Source organism: Protopterus annectens, chromosome 15.part0 (assembly GCF_019279795.1).
Source record: "Protopterus annectens isolate FY-2018-M chromosome 15.part0, PAN1.0, whole genome shotgun sequence".
NCBI lineage: Eukaryota > Metazoa > Chordata > Ceratodontiformes > Protopteridae > Protopterus > Protopterus annectens.
The window spans coordinates 508,439,232-508,461,377 of NC_056749.1; positions in this window are offsets into that span (position 1 = coordinate 508,439,232).

The following is a 22,146-nucleotide window of genomic DNA, read 5'->3' on the forward strand; positions in this document are numbered from 1 at the left end:
TAACTGCTAGATCCAATTTAGCTCACTTCTTTCTGTGGAATTCTTTAGATCCTCACACCTCAAACTTTCAGAAAGCTGCTCTAGTACTAAAAACCTAAAAATATGCTTTTCTGCATGATTATAAACATGATGTGCAAGAGCATTGGTGTTTTTATCATTTCCGATGTCATTCATATGTTTTAATATTATTTCTTTAAAACTATGAAACTATGATTGCTTTTTCCATTATAAAATGCACTGCATCTAACAAAGCTAGCATAGTAAACTAAATCCTTGCTTTTGCAGTCTGCCTAAAACTCAAGATCTATCTTGGACCTTGTAGCAGAATTTACCAAAGATGTGCAGCTCCAGATATGCTAAGATATGCTAAGATGCTCATAGGTTCATAGGTTCATAGGTTAGTACTAAGCTAACTGCCCTTGCGAGCCATTTTAAGCCTAGCCAATTATCCCTTGTGAGACTCAAACCCTGCACCTTGTGTTTGTAAGGCAAACACCTTAACCATTAGGACACCCTCCCAACCCTTGCTTTACATGACCTGCAGCAGAAGGTGCCTTTCTTGTCAGATACTGGCCTTGTATCATATAATTCATTCCTATAACAAAGCTGTCTTCTTAATGATAATTCCTAAAGTTAAAATGTGGTGTATTATAAAGTACCCTTCTTAATTCTAGATTAGCCATTAACAATGGCCAATTCTTTTTCAGTATGTCACGTGATATTAATAACACTGGATATGTAAGGACCAACCTATTCTCAGTATTGGATCTAGCTGTACTGTGACTGCCAGTAACTTTCTCACAGAAAAAAGTTCTCGCTTGTGTATCCATAAGTCTACACACTTCTCAATAGTTTGTTCAGTGTCACCACTACCATAGCCCTTTCTAAGAACTCTTGTCTCATTGTTTGAAATGTTTTTTCCATTTCACTATCGCCACTACATAGCCTCATTATTTTAAGTAATTGACCTTCCATAATATTCTTAGTTACATGTCAGAAACTGAAAAAATTCACAGTAAGAATTATTCTGCTATATCTGTTTGGTTTCCCAGTAATATAGCACAAGGTTGGCGTAGCTGTTAGCAGTCACAACTTTTTCAGTTTATCTAGACATTTTGTGGATGATGTGTTCCTTGTTTGTTTAAAGACACTGGAATTGTTTGAAGAATTTGTGGAGTTCCTTCATAGTACTACAGATGTTTTGAAATTTAGTAAACATATTTCAGACTCCACTGTTGAATTTTTAGATGTTACTATTAGCAAAGATGTGTTTGGATGTTTTGATGCTACATTATATAGGAAGCCCTGTAAAAAAAAATGCATTATTACATAGAGGCAGTATGCATCGAGGACATGTAACTAACAATATTATTATTAAAATATACCAAAAATATAAAGCAAAAATCTGGACAGCTGAAAGGTACGACAAGGAAAAGTTTATACCAGATTCTTAGAAGTTATCACCATTTAGGATAGCAATGGAAAGATTGCATTGAATGTGCTTTACATCAAATGATAATTGTGTGGTACTTAAAGATATATTACTGTGGGAGTGTATTCTATTTTTGGCATGAGGATGTCCTTTGCAACAAATATCCCACTTCAGGTATAAGAAGAACTGTAATTTTATTTACTAATTTTAAACAGGAGAAAACTTTTAAAGGTATGACTTCAATGTGGTATTTAAAAAGTACTGAATGGTTTGGCCTTGAACCCAAGCACTCATAGAGGACATTTTTGGATATTTAATTCTGCATAGAGTCAAATATCTGAAATGGGGGCAGGACTTCATTATAACGCTGTCATGGGTGACAGACAGTGGTTTACTATCAAGACGTGGAAAATCAAAATAATTTTCCACCTTTTGATCGAACTAGTTAGACAGAATTGGTAATAACAAATTATCAAAATTTTGGAAATGATAACACGGAATCCACATTTGAACACAGGAAGTTCCAATGTCAAAAGTCTATGGTACCAGTAATGTTTTTGCATGTGGCAAGCCTCCCTGCACCCCCACACCCCCTGTGTATTATGTATTCCAACTCCGAGATCACACTACAGTGAGAAAATGGTACATTTCCTGATCCCCACTGTAGTGCAATCTGTTATCAGAATGTCGATTCCACATTAGCAAATGCACATTACCATTCGCTAACGTGGAGTTAAACATTTTCTTGATCAATGTTACAAAAACTTGAAAACAGCCTTTTGGCCTTCCAAGCTTCACATAAGTGGCAATCTAAATTTTGATAGCAAACCACACAGACAGCACTGAGTAAGTTCAGAATGAAATTATTGTTATTTATATATTTTTTTCTTGAAATATTGACATTTTTTTTCATTTTTCATGCAGTCTTTCTATAAGAATGCTTTAATACATATTAGTAAGAAGCTACAATTACAACAATGAAGTCATCTACATACAATATTATGCTGATTTTTATAGCTGCTGTGGTAGATAGTTAATGAAATGGGTGAATAACACTGGACCTAAGGTGATGCTGTCTAGAACTCCTATGGGAAGAGTTGGTGTCAGTAAGAATACTTGATCAGCTCCTTTTGGAATGGTTTAGTCCCTTAGATAATTGAAGAACTGACCAAGCGTAATGACTGACAAATGTAGTCCTAATAATCTAATAGTCCACAGAACCAAAAGCATATTTAGGTCCACAGACACAACCCTTGCTACTCACATGGTATTTTTCCTTATTGTCAAGAAGAAAGTTTGTCACCTTGAAAAGGATACTTAACTCATTCAAGCCAATTGAGCATTTTGTATACCTCCATTTCTCACCCATACCTCCTTAGGGTGTCCAGACCTTTTCTTTGGTCTGGCTTCTTTAACTAATTGATATGCCAACTAATAATAAGCAGTATTAGATATGTGAGGAGTTATTAACAAAGTGTCAGCAAGACTATTAATCTAGGATGTCCTGCAGTGAAGAAGTTAATATCAGTTTGTCACTTATTATTCATACTTGTATATTTATGTCCATATTTTCATATCTGAGTGCCCTACATGATATTGAGGAGTATGGTATGATATGCCATGATGGAAGACATTGGAATTCATTGTCAGTGTCCTTTTATGTCACATTATACCCGAAATATTGCTAGTTGTTTTTTAATAATTATGAAAATAAATATTTTCATATGTACTTAATATCTCTTCAACCAAGTGACTTATAAACTGTCACATGACATCATGCAAAACTTACATGTTGTTGAACAAAACTATCTTTGACATTTGCAATGAATGTTGCATATCTTGAGCAATATTTAGTGTTGTGTTTATATTTTTAATTATACAATTACACATACATTTCATTTCATTTTTCTGTAAATATCTCAGTAACCATGCACTCAGAGGAACTTCTTGTTGTCATATGAATGCTTATGTCTAGTTAAAGCAAAGGTCCACCCTAGAACTAAAAAAAACTGTTTTTGTCACTCTGGGGCTTGATATATCCAAGTGATCTTGTACTCCCTCAACCCTTTCTCTTTCCCATAATACTTTGTATGACTCATGCCAGACATAAAGGAAGTAACTTTGACATATAATGCCATTGACATATAATGGGATTTGGGAAGGTCACTGTTAATTTCTTTACCTTCTGTAAAAGGACTGATTTTCTGTCGCTAATCACCCTCATTTATGTGTGGCTCAGACCTTGTTTTATACTATACTTAGATGTTATCCAGCTACAGCCAGAAAAGTAACTAAATTGCAGGTCTTTGCTTATTGTTTTCTTTTGTAGTTCAAGAGGAATTGAAAGTCCTCTCCCCCACACTGAGAGACACTTGCAGAATCAATTCCTCAGACTACAAAAGAAAACCCTGAACAAAGGCCTACAATTTAGTTACTTTACTGGCTGTAGTAGGATAACTTCTATGTATATCCCATATTCCCATATGCAAATTCATTTGAGGCAGAGGAGGTGGAGATATCTGACTGGATTCATGTTGCTAGACCAAAACAATATTGTGAAAAAGAATATCACTTTCAGACTTTGCATTTTTTTGCAGTGGGCAAACTCACGTGTATTTCCATGTGGGGGAACACCACCCACATCTCTCAAACTTAAATATACCTAGTAATACTCACATCACACAGCCAAGTACAACATACACACACCTATGCAAAGGTCCTCAATAAAAACTTACCTAAACAGCAGAGACCTCCAAAACACACTCATAAACATTCCACACACAACACCAAGCACATCACACACAGCAGACAACACACCAGTGTCTCACAAACACAGCCTATAAGGCAAAGAAATAAACCATCACAGCCCATAAGACATAATACACCAAACACATAAGTCATTTGTGACTCAATTGTGAGACACACCAATGCCCCCCTCACCAGACTCAACAAGCAGAAGTTCATGGTCAGTTGTCTGCCTGGTAACAAAATCTGCCACATCATGCAAGCACTTAAGTCTCTGCACAACAAGTATGACTCTGTCATTGTACATGTTGGTATGAATGACTTGAGACATACCTCCCTGGACTATATGAAGAGAGACATGATTGAACTCTCAGAGTATGTGTCCCAGGCAGGTATGACCCTAGCCCTAAGCAGCATCCTACTTTCACCAAGAATGATACCACAATACCAACAAAAATGATTGACGTCAACAATTGGCTTAGTTTCTGGTGTCATTCCAAGGGGATCCAATATCTGTCTGCCTGAGATGACATGGTCGACAGGCCTCAATGCTTTTCCAGAGATGGCCTTCACCTGTCACCACTGGGTTTCCGGATCCTGGCCAAGGCTCTTGCCTCCCTTATTGTGCCTTTTTTTTAGGAAATGTCCCAAAGACAAACTTTTCAACTTAAAAGATCTGTCAAAAAGTAAATTGAAGGCCATGCTGCTTAACGCTAGGAGCCTTAACCTGAAAATGAACTCACTGGAGGCCATCCTTGCACTGGAAGATGCTGACGTCTGTGTGGTCATGGAAACTTGGTTGAGGGCTGCAGAGAGCACCCCTGCCTTCCCAGGCTATACTTCTTACCTCATTCCATACATTTCAACCCCAAAATGAGGTTGGGAAGACCAAGATCTTCATTATGGACAGACACACCTCCAGACTGGTTAACCAGAATGATGCACTGGAAGTACTCCAGGTACAACTGACAGTTGGCAAGACACTCATCCAAGTTATAGCTAGCTATAGACCCTACCCCTTCATGACTCAAGACACCCACTGCTCTTACCTGGATCTACTTGACTCCATCAAGGTTCCCTCTAATGCCCTGATCCTTGGTGACTTCAACTACCCTACCGTAGAATGGGTGAACTATTCTTGCACTAATACACACTCTCAATGATTCATCAACTTCATCAGTTCTAACACACTAGACCAGCTCATCTCATCCCCACAAGGGGAGATAACATTCTGGACTTGCTTCTTACCATCATGGGTGATCAATGAATGCACCACTCCCATAGTATGTTCTTCTCTGCTGTGATCAGATCATTGCACTGTCTCTTTCAAAGTTTCTCTCCCACCCAACCCTCCCAGCCATAATCAAGCTAAAAAACTTCTCAAAACGCTGACTAAACCTCCTAAGAGAGGGTATATGTGGCTTCACACCACTGCCCCCCAGAGGATCCAGACAACTATGCTGAACAGTATACAAGCATCTGTACACTTTCCTGGACTCAGCAATACCTAATAGAACTAAAACCTGCTCCTCAAGGAAGCACAAACCTGTTTGGTGGATATCCTCTAGCAACAGGCTTTACAACAAAAGGAAGAAACTGTTGTTCAAGGATAAAAGGGAACAAATTCCAAACTTTAAAATCTCCCTCCTTAGCCTCAACAAGTACATTAGATCACTAGTGAAAACCTCCAAGACAAATTATGAATCAAAGCTAGCTCCCATACAAAGGGAAACCATAAAGTCTTCTTCAGTTACATCAGGAACCACTGTGGCAAAGCCCAGGTTTTTCCGAATTAGTACTTAAAACTATCACTTAGACTGATTTTGTTGACTTCGCCAACCTACTAGTGCAAACTTCACCCACCTGCCACCCCCAAAGGCCCTTTTAACATCCGCAATACTTGTCCCACACCTCACATCTCCATAGATGAAGTATTACAGACCCTATCAAAGGCAAAGAACACAGCTTCCATGAGACCACCTGATAGTATCCCAGGATGTATTCTGCACCATCTCCAGCAAGAATTGGCTTCTCCATTGAGCACCCTATTCAACCACAGCCTAAGTTCTGGATTCATTCCAGCAGAGTGGAGAACTGCCACTGTCATACCCTTGCACCAAGGTACTGCCACTACTGACCTGGAAACTATTGCCCCATTAGCTTGACAAGTCTGTAAAGCAATGGAGCCTATTATTATGGATCTGATAAACAAGGATATAGGCAATCTCCAAGCACTTGACCCTACCCAGTTCGGATTCGTCAAGGACAGATCTTGTCTCTTGAACCTGGTTGACCTTTGAGACTGTCACCAAGGCCCTGAAAGAGGGAAAGTCAGTACATACAGCTTACCTTGATTTGGCCAAGGCCTTTGACAGAACCCCCCACTCTGGCATCATCAAAAAGCTAACACAACTTGGCGTAAATTCCTATCTCATTAGCTGGGTGGCCAACTGGCACCTCCACCTCCGATAACAGACCTGTCACAAGTGGAGTTCCCCTGTGATCTGTCATGGGACCCCTAATGTTTGGAATCTATTTCTCAGAGGTCCAGACAAAGACAAAGGGCCTGTGGCTGACCAATTTCCGGACTGTAGGTTGGGTGCTGTCAATGACACCCCAGATTATGTTAACATACTGCAAGAGGGTCTCACAGCAACTAATGACTGGTGCCAAAGTCATGGCCTCAAGCTAAATGCAAAAAAATGCACCATCATACCATTTGGCAAAAACACAACCCTTATTGATTACCACATCAACAGCAACCCACTAATTACACAACCTGTAGTGAGAGATCTGGCCACTCAGGTAGATAAACTCACATTCGACCATCATGTAGGGGCAGTGGTCAGAAAAGCCTTTTACTTGGTTCAACTCATAAGTAAAGGGATTGCATCTAGAAAAAAGCAGGTTATAACCTCTCTATACTCCTCCCTCCTTAGACCAGCAATTGAGTATAACACCTCATTTGTGATGTACCTCTCCAAACATCTACACCAACTGGAAAAGCCACTGAAATATCTCACAAAGAGAATCCATGGCCTCAGACACCTGTCCTATGCAGACAGGCTCAAATCACTGTCCTTCTACTCGGTATCATACAGATTGCTCAGGGGTGACCTGCATCTCACCTACAAAGCAATTTCGGACCCTGCCCTATTAGAGATGCTCCATATCCATAAGTCTAACTCCTCATGCACTACCCACTGAAAAGGCCTGAATCTAATCTGCAACATCAACAAAACCTGCTGAAGAGACAGGTTTGTCTCCCAGAGGCTGCCACATTACTGGAATAGACTTCCCATACACATCAAACTGAGCACCTTGCTGATCCTCTTCAAGCACAACCTTGCTGAGTGGATGGAAAACCACAAATTTGTCCCAGGGGTTCCACCTGTATCCCTCATTGCCAGGGGTGACAGGTGCTGACTGAGGTTTCTTTTGAGGATAAACTCTTGGAAGGGCCCCAGGGACATTAGCCTAATAACCTCCTATGATCCTAATACACCACAAAGCAGTAGAGAAAATGGAATAATCCACTATAACTGACAGTGTTTTTGGTGAAATATTTTTCTAGAGTTGGCATTAAAATAACCTGTTGTCAACCAAATGGCATGTTCTCAGTGTGATCGTATTCACCTCACTGTTTGCCAAACTCTGCAGCAGATAGTGGTTCATCATAGCCCTTCATTTCCCTCATTCAGAATTGGGTTCATAGCTTCACTGATCAAGATGATCTGAAGGGTCCCTGGTGCATTTCTTGGCTGCTTCCCAGCTGGAGGATGAAGACTCTTCTTAACAGACAGTGAGGTCTAATGTGGCAAGCATGGAGGCTATTGTCTGTCATCGTGTGAAAGCAGTTAGACACCCTCAATGGGAACATGAAATACCTTCTGCAGTGAAGTGTGCAATCATATTACTGAAAGGCCTGGCCATTGGTCTGCTAGGGGATCAGCTGTAGCATGACATCAACAGCTCACATGTGTGATACCTAGGTATTTTGCCTTCTGCACCTTTGTTGCATTGAACCATAACAGCAGCTCATCCTATCCTTTTCATTCTGTTATTCATTCCTTGTTTTCCCTAAATCTTTTTGTTGTCCAGTTCCATCAGTTGTCTTCCTGCTGTCTGTATGTCTCCATCTACCCTACACCTTTTTTTTGTATGTTTATCTGTCTACACTCACTATCTGCTCTTCTCCTGTCAAACCCAAAGATATTCATGCATGCCTTACTCAACTGTCATTCTTTTGTAATATGGAAATGGAGACCTTAACCCTACTAAAACATAATTAGCCCCCATGCCATCCAGCCCATATTGGTTATCCCTGTATTTTCTTTTTTGTTTACTCTTCTCCCCCTTCCTAGCCCCTTCTGTTCCCAATTTATATGACAAACAGGGTAGCTAATATAGTAGGCACTCAAAAATTACTGTTGCTGTTTGCTACTGTGCTTTGCTACACTAAATTACTGCCACTTTGCATGAACAATTGCCACTATGCACTGTTGCAATGCATGTAACCATTCATACTGCTTCAGGCATGGAAGGATGACTTCATCATGTTGCCATGTGTAGTCAAGCAGTGCTGATCCTTCAGTATGTTAATATAGTACTGCAATACATGTTACAGCTGCTTAGAGAATGGTTGAACTGTACATCTTCATCCTGATTGGAGGTTTATCATTCTCTTGCAGGATGTTAATATACAGATAATTCCTTTTTTTTTCAAAACAGGTTTATTGTTTTAACATACAAGAGAAATATCATAACAATTTTATACAAGTAATTAAAAATAGATATGATTATAACATTCAACAAAACAACTAAAGTATTTACAAAGACATCCACTACAATCAGATCAGTTAATTAAACTAAAATACCATGCTATTGAAATTAGGATTTTTTTAACAAATTTTGTAAATTATCCCATACAATATAATAAGATGTTTTTCTAGTTGTTCTTGATCTAATTGTGTTTATTTCCATAAGGCACACTATATTCATAACATATTTAAACTCATTGAACGAAGGAGGTGTATCTGAAATCCAATTTCTGATTATTATTTTCCTAGCCACTGCTAGAATAGACCATAACAAGGGAAGCTTAACCTTTTTAACACTTTGAGGTACAGGTGTGTTGAATAATATAAGAGATTTAGAAATAATGAAATTATCTGTGAAAAGAGCCTGCAAAAATTCATTAATTGACTTCCAGTATTCTTTCAATTTTATACAGTCATAAAACATATGAGCCCAGTCAGCATTAATTTCTACATTACATCTCTTACATAGATTATCTTTATTATTTATTTTATTCATCATCAAAGGTGTATAAAAGATCTATGTAAAAATTTCCATGTATAAAGTCTCCAGACAATGGAAGACGTAGTTCTACAGGCAGATTCCAATATATATTGTTTATCTTGTTGATTTGGTGGGTCCCCATTAATAGAAGTGAAATAATTCCAGTATGTATCTACACTGTAAAAAGTTTCTTGTCTGATAATTTTATGTATGTATGAAAGTTTACCTTTATCAGAAACTTTATGTTGTAAATTTAATACCAAGTAATCAATCAGTGTTGGAATAGATTCTTTAACTGTTATAGACATTAGATCTATTCTCTTAATGAGATGTTGTCTAAAGGTCTGAACCTCTAACCAGCAAGTTTTTCTTAGATCAAATTCTTGTTTTAAGAAATCTAGATTTTTAACTTTATTATCAGATATCAACTGATACCAGTACTTTAGATCATTATCTATAGCTAAATGAGTTCCTTCAGAAGTAGATGACAGAAGCATACCCTAAGTATACATTATAGGGAATATAATAAAATTCCATTCCCTATACTTAGGGTGCATGAATATAAAGTTACGATAGCTAATAATAATATTTAATGGGTAACAAACCATATGTTTAGGTGTAATAGGTGAAGTACAAAATTCCTTTAGTAACCATAACATGGACTTATTTACAATCATATTTTTATGTGCTAAGGAGATTTTCATGAAGTGCATACTAATTAGCTCCCAATAATCTTTCCATTTTGCGACATATGACTGATCTATTAATAAAGTAATAACTTTTACAATAGAAGAGATAGTATATAAATTAAAGTCTGGAAAATAAATACTTGAGACCAGCTATTAGTATGTTTCTTTAATGCAATCCTAGGTCTATTAGGTGCCCATAGGAAATTTAACATTAGTGTATTCAGTTTCTTGATAATTATTTTTGTAGGTGGAAGTATTATTGATTGTATTAAGTATAAAATCTTGGGGAATATTATCATTTTAATAATAGTAAGTCTCTCCTCCATAGTAAAACACATATTATTCCAGGTATTAAAAAGATTTTGTATATTAAGAAAACAGGTATTATAATTATTATATATAATAGATTTAATATCTTTAGATAGTATTATACCTAAATAAGTTATCTGACCTGAATTGGGTACATATTTAGTAAAATCACTAATGAGAATATTTTTCGTATAATATATAGGTAGTATTTTAGTTTTTCTTCATTGAATATTAAACCAGAAATACTTTTAAAATTCATCATTTTATCAAATAGAGACTGTATAGAAGAATTAGATCCTGCTGATGTAATTAGAACATCATCTGCAAAAGTTGAATTTTGGATGTTGTATTTTCATCTATTTCAAAACCCTCTATGTCAGTACTGTTTCTGATCAAATTAGCCCAAGGCTCCATTACTAAAGTGAATAATAGTGGAGAAAGTGGACATCCTTGTTTTGTACCTTTAAAATGGGTATTTTTGTGCAACATATGTTCCTACCTTAATATAAGCCAATGTTCCTTTGTATAAATGCTCAATTAGATTTACAAATGCATCTGAGAAGTTTGTGCACTTCAGTAAGGTAAACAGATAGTCCCAACTTACTGAATCAAATGCTGAACTTATATCAAGACTAATAAGTGTTAAATCTTTCTTTTTCCTATTTGCAAAATCAATTAATGTTAAAGTTCTTCTTATATTATGAAAAGTATTTCTAATTACAAAGAAGGCTGTCTGATCTATATCTATAATGGCTGGGATGATTGTGTTCTATCTATCAGCAAAAATACTCATAAACATTTTTTAAACAACATTAAGTAAAGAGATGGGGCGGTATGAAGTACATCTAGTTGGATCTTTATTAGGTTTTAAAATTGGCAAAATAAATGTATATTGCCAAGATGGGGGGGGGTTATTAACTCAGTTTGGGCCAAAATAAAAACCTTATGTATTAATGAATATGTACTTTTAGAAAGGATTTTATATATCTCTGGTATAATACCATCATTACCCGGTGCTTTGTTTGATTTAAGCTTATTTATTTGTGTAATAACCTCTGTATATGAAATACTTTTGTCCAATAGTTTAATCTGTTGTTTATTAAGCTTTTATTCATGTTTGTGGTTATAAACTCCTTTATTTTATCTTTAGGTTCCATGTTAATGTTATTATGGTTAATTTTGTGAAAGTGATTTCTAAATTCATCTAGTATTTCTGGTATACTAGAAACATTCTTCTTTTCCTTAGAGAAAAGATTTCTTTAATATGGTTTTGTTTATTCAACCTTTTGTTTTATTTTTAAGTCTATGTAAGTATTTGGGGCTTATTGAATAAGACAAAACTTGTATTTCTCTAAAGTTATTTTAACTTTATGAGTTAAAATTTCTTTGTATTTCTCATTTAGTTTATTTATTTTTTCAATAACTTTCTTGTCCATAATATTTTCTTTATTATTATGTTTATAAGAGTCTAATTTACTTTGAATATCTAACAATTCCTTATCCCAAGATTTCCTTTTATTATTATACCATCTGATACTTTGTCCATATAGATATGATTTTAAGGCATCCCAAACATAGACAATGGAGACTTCAGGAGTATTATTTATGTCTAAAAAATGCTTTACTTCTGAAAGTATATATTCTTTATAGTCTTTTAGTTGAGTTAAGTATGCTGGTATCCTTTTGATCTGAACATTATGAGTATTTTTATCATGAATTCAAAACAATTGAATTATGATCAGATATAGGACATGAAATGATTTTGGAATTAATTAAATCTGTTACCATCTGGTTAGAAATAAAGACCCTATCTATTTTTGAATAAGTTTTGTATCTGTTAGAAAAAAGGTGTATGGTAATGATTTTGAATCTATCTGATTATTAATATCATTCAAATGATAAGAATTAGCAAAATCATTTAAATGTTTTGCATTAGATGTAATTCTTCTTTTTCCTATAGTGGTAGTATCACTTTCATGTAGTATACAATTAAAGTCACCAGCTAAAATAATATCTCCTATAGAGAATGATATGATCTTATCAAGATGATGTTTCACTGTATTAATACCAATTCCAGGTATCCAATATACATTAATTAAAGTGTAAGTCTTCCCATTAATTTGTATTGTAACCATACAAAATATTCATTTGTCATCCTGATAAGACTTAATGGTTTTAGGAATGGGCATACTTTTTTTCCATAAAATAGCCACTCCTCTTTTTTTCTGAGTGTGCTCTGAACTAACCAATACTGTATATTTGTTTGTGGCTAGTTTATCAATATCTTTTTTCAAGAGATGGGTTTCTTGCTGGAAGACTAAGTTGGCCTTATGTAAATTAATGTATCTTATTAGGCTTGCCCTTTTACACGGATTATTCAATCCATTAATGTTTAAAGAAATTCCTTTTAAAGATGTCATTTGGCATTTTTAAAACTTAAGAATCTTATGATCAAAATAACAAATAACAACATAAGTAATGTTAATTCTCCTCCTTTAGGTGTACCTTTAACTATAGCTGTATTTATTGAATCTCTTATGGGATTTTGTATAGGATTCAATTTTGTTTGTAGTGACAATGAGTGTACAAAACATATTGTGGATGTCAAAACTATATACATATAACAATGAACAAGTGAAAATAATGTAAGGATTAAACCTTGCATCCAGCCTGGAGTTAAAAACTCCAACTTAGAGTAGTATTTACCACTCAAGTTAACCACCTACCCTAAGGAGCAGTATCTCAGCTACCACCTTATCAATTTAATACTGGTTATATTTAACTTAAATTAACAGCTTTCAATTCAATTATCTAGCAAGACAAGACTACACATTTGATAAAACAGCATCATATAAACTAAAATAAACTTTTTTTAAACTATTCATACTACTATATACATCTATGTAATATAATACACTTGTATTCAAATAGCATTCAAATAATCTTGATATTAGGAACCAAGAGGAGAGAGAGAAATAAAAGATGTGAAAGAGGGAGAGAGAGTGAAAGAAAGAGAGAGAAAAAAAAGGAAGACATATTTACATATTAATTTATTCAAAGTATGTAAAATAAGTTCTAACATTCATTTAAATCAAAAATTTGGCTAATATGGTTCAGACATTACATATATTAAGATGCATCTATTTTCTGTCATGTAAATGCAGTCAACAGCTTCCAAAAAAACCTTGAATTGCTTGTATATGAGCATTTTACTCATACTCATTATTGTCAATAGAATAAAATATTATATTTATAGAAATTGTTATAAATCATACTGCATAGTTATTCAAATTCTCAGAAACACTTGCATTATTGTAAAAAAAGCCATCTGTATTTTGTATGTCTATACTACTGTTTTAAAATATATCACATGACAATTTCTTCCAGGATAGAGTTATAAAGTTATTTATGCTTGTCAATCAGATGAATTAAATGAGTTATAGTAATGTATATGTTTGGAACATAAGTTTTTAACACAGATTAGTATGCTGCGGTCAAGTAGATTTTCAAAAACACTTGAATAAATGTTTCATTTTCTATGCCTTCTAAAATAAGACATTTACTTACTACAAGAAACTGCATCATTTAAAATCATTATAACTGACATATTTTATGAATTATAACATAGATATTTAAGTAATTATATAAATAACTCACATTTAAATGTTAAAGAGTTCATTTTCCTTCACATAGTCGCATTTGCATCAGTTCTACTTCCTGGTAGAGTGTTCTTCCTGAATCTGTGATGTGTCAGTGTGATATCTGGGTGAAAGGTCAAATTGACTGCTTTCAGCTTCTCTGTGAGAATTCTGAGAGTTGAAGCTTTTAAAACAACTCGAGGACACTGTTCATGAGGCAGCCCACATCCCAGATTGTCTCCCTTAACATTTTGGAAACTTGTTAAAAACTAGTGACAAACATTCATTTAGCAGTGTAAATGCATCTAAACATGACAAAACCTTTATGTATTTTACAGGTTATTACAGTCTCTATGTAAGTGAAATTAAGCCCAAAGTTATTAATAAGAAATAAAACTCAATATTTTTGTCCCAACTCAATTTTTATGCAAATCTTATTATTTACTGTCTCTATATGATCAAAAGCATTTCTATATATTAATATGAAAAAATAAAGAGAAAGAATAAAGAAAAGAAAAGAGAGTAGAAAATAAAAGAGTGTAAAGCAGAAATAAAAAATGTAAGAGAAAGCTATAAGAAGTATATACAATGGAATATTACTTACTGTTTATATTAATAGAGTTAAAAATAAAACATATTATTTACTATTATTTAGTTCTAATTATTATTAGTTAAAGCATGACAGATTATTTACAAACAAGCATAAGCAGTATAATCAAGAAAGTATAATTAGGAATAGCATTTGAAGAACATATAAACTTTTTACAAGGAATAAATATGTTATTATTCCATTTATCATATTTTCATTACTCTTCTCTCCTGCCCTCCCTACCCTTTACCCACTACATAATCTAAATAGAATGTCATTGTTTAAACAAAGAAAAGAAGAAAAGGAGAAAAAAGAAAAAAAATGTATCAAATTACTGACCTTACTTTTTTAGAAAGAGAAACAAATTGAATAATAGCTTGTTATTAGTTCCTCAGATATTTTGACTGGTTATGAAACAAAACATTTCTTTGCACACAGAGAATAACTTTGATTAAATCTTTTTCAGAATATTTGTGGCTTTCTGGAAATGCAGGAATTATATTTAAAAAGATTAATAATGGAGTAAAATGATGAGAGAAAAAAAAGAAAAAAAAATAGAACAAATCATTTGTTTTTTAGTCTCTTCTTCCTCTCTGAAGTCTTCCACGAAGTTTCAGTTGCCAGTCTCTTTAATGAAGGACTAGCCCATTCCATTTCCTCTATTTTATCCAAAATCTTATTTTTTTTGATAAACAGTAAAGCAGAGTCTAAGTCATCAAAAATTTTCGGACCATCAGGAAGGAAGATTTTTAGCTTGGCAGGAAACAGAAGGTATGTTTTAGACTGTGCTTTTATAAGCTCCCTTATTAGTGGCAGAAAAACTTTTCTTTTAGCTATTACCAAGGAAGAATAGTCATTGTCAAAACGCACAGTTGTCTCATTAATCTTAACAGGAGCTTTAGCCCAAGCAGATTTAAGAACCATCTCTTTATCAAAAGATGATAGCAATCTAACTATAACTGATCTAGGATAGTTTTTGTTAGAGTTAGTATTAGCTATAGATCTATGTGCTCTTTCGATACCAAAAGAGAATGCTTCTGGTAAGTCTGAAGTTTTAGGGAGCCATGTTGTTAAAAAAGAAGTAATATTGTTACCCTCAATATTCTCTGTCAGTCCAAAAATCCCAATGTTATTGCGCCTAGATCTATTTTCCAGGTCATCCAGCTTTGTTTGTAAATGTGTATTTTGTTTCAGCAGAAACTCAATGTTGATTTCCTCTTCTTGGATTCTATTTTCCATGTCATTCACAGCTTCTTCTATGCCTGTCATCTGGATCTTCTGTTGTTGCAGGTCTATATGTAACAAGTGTATTTGTTTTGTAGTTTTTTTTCTAGGAAGGTATCTATTTTAGTATCCATTTTATCCATCTTAGCAGTAAGTTGCTGGATTATAGTTATCAGAGACTGAAGTTCTTTCTTGATGCTGGAGTCTTGTGAATTTGTCTTACTGGTACTCATTTCAGACTGATAAACTGACAGGAAAATTTCCTTTAGATATAGTTCAAGAACTATATAAAACAAACATATTTAGAAAGAAAATTACTTCAAAAATTAATTTTTTAAGTAATTAATTCCTGTCAGTGTAATGAAATTGGTGGAGCTGAAGAAATCTGCTGCTATCCTGTGTTCATCCTTGGCCACGCCAAAATATACAAATAATTACTGATGAAAAACAAGACTGCTGTTTCTTGGCAGCAAATTAAGGTAATGTAAAGCTCATATACCAATAAAGCAAGTGGTTGTAATTTCTTTTCCAATTGATAAATGTTGCTTGACTGTCTAATAAGTAAAAAATTAAAAAAGTAAATAAAAAAAGAAATGTATGTTAGTGCACATGCATAAACGTGTATGTGCATTGGTGCATATGTGTGAGGAAGTATAAGTGACAGAGTCAGCACATATAATCATCTTCTGATAGCAACAGGCAGTTCATCCACATGCATTTTATAATGAGTATGAAACCCTAATGTCTAGCATTTTTGATTGTCTTTAATTCTCAGTGATATTCACCAATGAATCTATGCATTCTATGAGAAACAGCACAACAGTGTGGGGCAAAATCAGGAACAGTAAAGGAGTACATGGGGAAGTTGCAATGCCTTGCATTTTTTTTTTCACAATAAGACAAATCTGAAATGTATTCACACAAAAAAGGCTGTGTTTGTGTGTGTCCATGTGCACTGATATAAAGTACTTAGATAACTTATATTTTGCATCTAAAATACATCCTCCAAAAAACATTAAATATACTACAGCAAGTTTGAAACATTCATTATGGGGATGTACTATTTTACATTAAAAATATATTTAAAAAGTATAAAATAAAAAACACCAAATATTAAACAATTTAATTCATAAGCCATTCTCAAAGAGCAATAATGCCCTCCACAGTGTTTGCTACTGGGTCAGATCCCCTTCTGGGGTGTACAGGTACTCCAACTGTGGCGTCAGACCTCACAATACCCTTGGGCAAGCATCATTTCATCAGTAACACACCCCTTGTTGGACATTACTGTTTGCCAGTTGTAATGTTACTTTTGGCTTAACATGCTTTCACTATCTCTTCCTGTAGCATCCATAAGATCCATTAGATCTCAGATGTTTTATGCAGTGAGCACCCTTGGAAATAGCACTGTTGCAAGTGTGCTCTGTTACTTTTTAAATCTCATCCTAAAACTATGATTGTTGCACTATGCAATTTACTACTGAAATAAAGGGAAGCACAGTTTTTGTTTCTGAATGTATTAACAAGAAAAATTTGATGGTTAGACTCTTGGTTCCTAAAAAATCAGTCTGTCTGTATCTGTTTTGCTCTGTGATTACTGCTCAGTTCAGTAAGTGTGCAAATTTTTCTTATTACAGTACTATTAGGTATCAGAAAAATAGTGCAACAATGTTCCTATCTGTCTGCTTGTTTTACATAAGATCTGTATCGAGATCATACAAGGATTACATTGTTTCAGCATTCTTAATAATACAATTTATATTGACTTTGAAATAATTCCATGGCTTTCAAATTACCCTTTTACAAAATGTTACTGCTGAAACTTATATAAATATATTTATTGTTAAACATTTAAATATTCTTTGAACATGTATTTTCAAATACTGGATAATGCTAGATGGACATGTAGCATAAGCAAATATTTTAAATTCTACTTTGTAGTCCCAGGTGTTGTAAGCTGATTATTTTGCTCAACAACTTCATCAGTCATGGCTACATCTCAAAAAGGCAACCTGAGGTTTTTGTTTGGTCTACTGATTAATAGATTTAATATCTCTCAATATTACACCTAAATTAGTAAATCCTCATTGACTACATTTTTCTCAGTTTATTACATACTTAATGATGGATTGATATGTATTAATAGAACTTGTATAAAAGAAATATATAATTTTGCTATGTTTGAAGTTGCTGATGTTTGCATGGAATTGTTATGAGAGGTGCAGCATCTTAAAAGATTGTCAAACAATAATCATCATATTGCAAGATAATTTATCAGATTTGTACTGTTTTAAAGTAATTTACTGATTAATTGCATTTCATTACTGTTTAACTGTATTTCATTGGTATTTAATGCAATTCATTACTGTTTAAATGCGTTTTACTGCATTTCATTATTATTTAACTATGTTTTCATACTGTGAGTTCTATTTTTGTCTGTAAGTGGTTAAGCTGTGCTTTTTTATGAGTTTACTTTGTTCTTAACCCTTACATTGAGTAGCATAGTCTGGATACAAGTTTGCTGCATCCAGAGCTGTTTTTTTTTTCTCTGTCTTCTGTGTTTCTGGCAACCATCTTGTGTTGCTAAGGTCCTATCTCCTCTGCTAGTGAGGGTAGCAGGGCTGCCTGGACCTTGTCTGGCACAAGCTGATTGGTAAAGAAGGAATGGCTAGATTTATGTGATAGTAGAATCTTCTATTTTTTGTAGTATTTAAACCTCACTTTTGAGCTGGTATGGGCTTGTTTGCATGTCATGCACCACAGTTGCACTGTTTTTAACCATTTGTGAGGTATTGCAGCTACAAATTTTCCCTTTTAGCACTTGTGTGATCATCTAGTAGTACTATTCTTAGAACTTCCAACCTTTACCCTTTTAGCTGTCTATGGTCCCTCTCCCTCAGATTCTGACAAATATGGATGGACAATTTCCTATGCTTTCTCCTGCCAGTCTGGTTGATATGGGCATCCTGAGACAGTGTAGCAATTGCCTCATCTACATGGACAACCATCTACTACTACTACCACCTAGGAACACCATTTGTGAGAGATGCAATTACATTAAGAACCTAGAGTCTGTGCTCTCTCCCTCACAAGCCAGTATATCTGGCACTGAGAAAGTTGTCAACACAAACACCACAACTCAAACACCACCCAGACCTTCACAACACACACCCTCATGCGGAGATCCTCAACAAAAACATACCCAAGCAAAAGAGACATCTAAGGCAAAAACACATGCAAACTCCACTGCACACCATACCACACACCGCACACCACACATAGTCCATACACCTGTGTCTACCAGCACTAAAGCCTAAACATAAATCCAACATATTTTTCATAGGAGACTTCATTCTGAGGCACACATATGTGACCTCATCAAGCTGGATAAGGAGAATGTCATGGTTAGTTGTTTGTCAGGTGCCAGAATCAACCATATCACCCATCTATTCCAGTCTTTCAACAACAGGTACTGTTATGACTCAGTCATAGTCCATGTTGGTGTGAATGACTTGAGATGTACCTCCCTGGACTATATGAAGAGAGACATGATCAAGATCACTGAAAATGTGCCCCAGGCAGGTATGTTCCTAGCCTTAAACAGCATTCTACCATCACCCAGAATGATGCCTTGATACAAACAGAAAATGATTGACTTTAACAACAGGCTTAGTTTCTGGTGTCATTCCAGGGAGATCCAGTACCTGACAGACTGGGAAGACATGTTTAACCGACCACAATGTTTTACCAAAGATGATCTGCATCGGTCTCCCTTGGCCTTCAGGCTTCTGGCAAAGGCTGTTGCCTCCCCCATAGTGCCTTTTTTAGGCAATGCCATGAGGTCAAAACTACCAACATGAAAATGTCATCAAAATGCAAATTGAACGTCATGCTGCTAAACGCTAGGAATCTAAAGATGAAACTGCAGTCATTGCAAGCATTCATAACCCTGGAAGATGCTGACATTTGTGCTTTCACAGAAACCTGGCTCAAAGCTGTGGAGAGCACCCTAGCCATACCAGGTTACCCATCCTATCATACATTCAGACCCAAAACCATAGGCAGCAACGCAGAAAGAGATGTAGTTGTAATATATATAAAAGACATAAACACCTCCAGGCTGGTCAAACAGTATGACACACAGGAGACACTCTAGGAGCAGTTAACCATTGACAAGACCCCTACTCAAATCATAGCTAGCTACAGTCCCCCAACTTTGACACAGTATGTCCACTCCACCTATCTGGGCCTCTTTGCATCTGTCAAGATTCAACCCTTTACCCTGATCCTGGCCAACTTTAACTATCCAACCACAGACTGGAAGAACCACCCATGCCAAATCACAAATGCCTAGACATTCCTTGATTTCATCAATGTAAATGCCTTCGACCAGCTGGTCGACACCCCCACAAGAGGTGAAAATTTCTTGGATTTGGTATTAACCAACATGAGTAACCACTGCAAAATCCCTACAGTGTCATCTTCCCTGGTAAGATCCGACCACAATGCAGTCACTTTCAAAGTCACCATCTCCCCAACCCCCTCCCCCCAAGCTGGGGTCAAACAAAAAAACTTCTCCAAAGCTGATTACAGCTTCCTGAGGAAAGGTATAAACAGCTTCACAGCCCCCTCCACCTCCATAGGAACTGGCACATATGTCCAGACCTGCACGAAAGTACTATATGAGCATTTATATAGCTGCATGGACTCAGGAATACCCTACAGGACAAAATTGTCCTCTGTAAGGAAGAGTAAACCTGTCTAGTGGACATTTGCAATAAATTAACTTTATAATAAAAGGGAAAAAATGCTGTCTAGGATGAAGAAGGAGCAGGTGCCTAATTGGAAGCAATCTCTCCTTAGCCTGAAAAGCAAATAAGAGCACTAGTGAAATCCTCCAAAGAAAACTTTTGAGTCCAAACTGGCCACATCTGTTAAAGACAATCATAAGGCCTTCTTCACATACATCTGCAGTCTTAAAGGAAGCACTCAGATCTGCTCAGAACTAGTGGTCAAGGACACCGCATACACAAACACTGTAGATATAGCCAATCTGCTGGTTGACAGGTTCAGTGAAAACTTTACCCCTCTGTCCCCCCATCCATTAATCAGGACATCCCCAACATCCCCACCCCTTATCTCTAGGGAGCAAGTCATCTTTGCCCCTTCAAAGACAAAAAATACAGCCTCCATGGGACCTGAAAACATCCCAGGCTCTATCCTACATGAACTCAGGCAGGAACTTGCAGCAACATTAGGCACCCTATTCAACCAAAGCCTGAGTACCGTCTTCATCCCAGCGAAGTGGAGGGCAGTCACTGTCATCCCTTTGCACAAAGGTGGAGCATTTACCGATCCAGTAAATTATAGACCCATCAGCCTTACTAGCCTGATCTGCAAGGCCATGAACTAAATTATTATGGACCTCATTAACAAGGACATTGCAAACACTCGATCACACACAGTTTGGTTTCGCCAAGAGGAAGTTATGCCTGTTAAATATGGTCGACTTCTTTGAGACAGTCACCAAAGCCATGGACAAGGGAAAGATGGTGCACACCACCTACCTTGACCAGGCCAAAGCCTTCGATACTATTCCCCAGTTGTGTATAATAGATAAACTCTCTCAACTAAGCATCAATCTGTATGTTACCAGATGGGTAGCAACCTTGTTCAATGATAGAACCCACCTAGTCAAAATAGAGGAAGCCACCTCAAGCAGTAGACCTGTAATGAGTGGTGTACCCTAAGGACTGGTCTTGGGACCTCTGTTGTTTGGAATATACTTTTTTGAAGTGCAGGCCAAAACCTGGGGGCTATGGCTGACCAGTTTTGCAGATAACTGTAAGCTGGATGCTGTCATCAATTTCCCTAGTGATGTGGACACCCTCCAAGAAGGTCTCACCCAAACAATGACTGGTGCCAGAAACATGGCCTCAAGTGGAATGCCAAAAAATAATCATCCCCTTTGGGGAGAGTGACATCCCCACAAATTATCATATTAATAACAAAGTCCTAAGTATGCAATCAGTTGTGAGGGACTTGGGCACCCACACTGATAGCTAACTGACTTCTGACCACCATATTGCCTCCATTGTACTGAAAGCATTCTACATGACCCATCTCATTAGTAAGGGTATCTCCTCCAGGGACAAGGAGGTCATAACATCCTTGTATTCTTCCCTTATAAGACCTATTATTCACTACAATGTCCCTTTT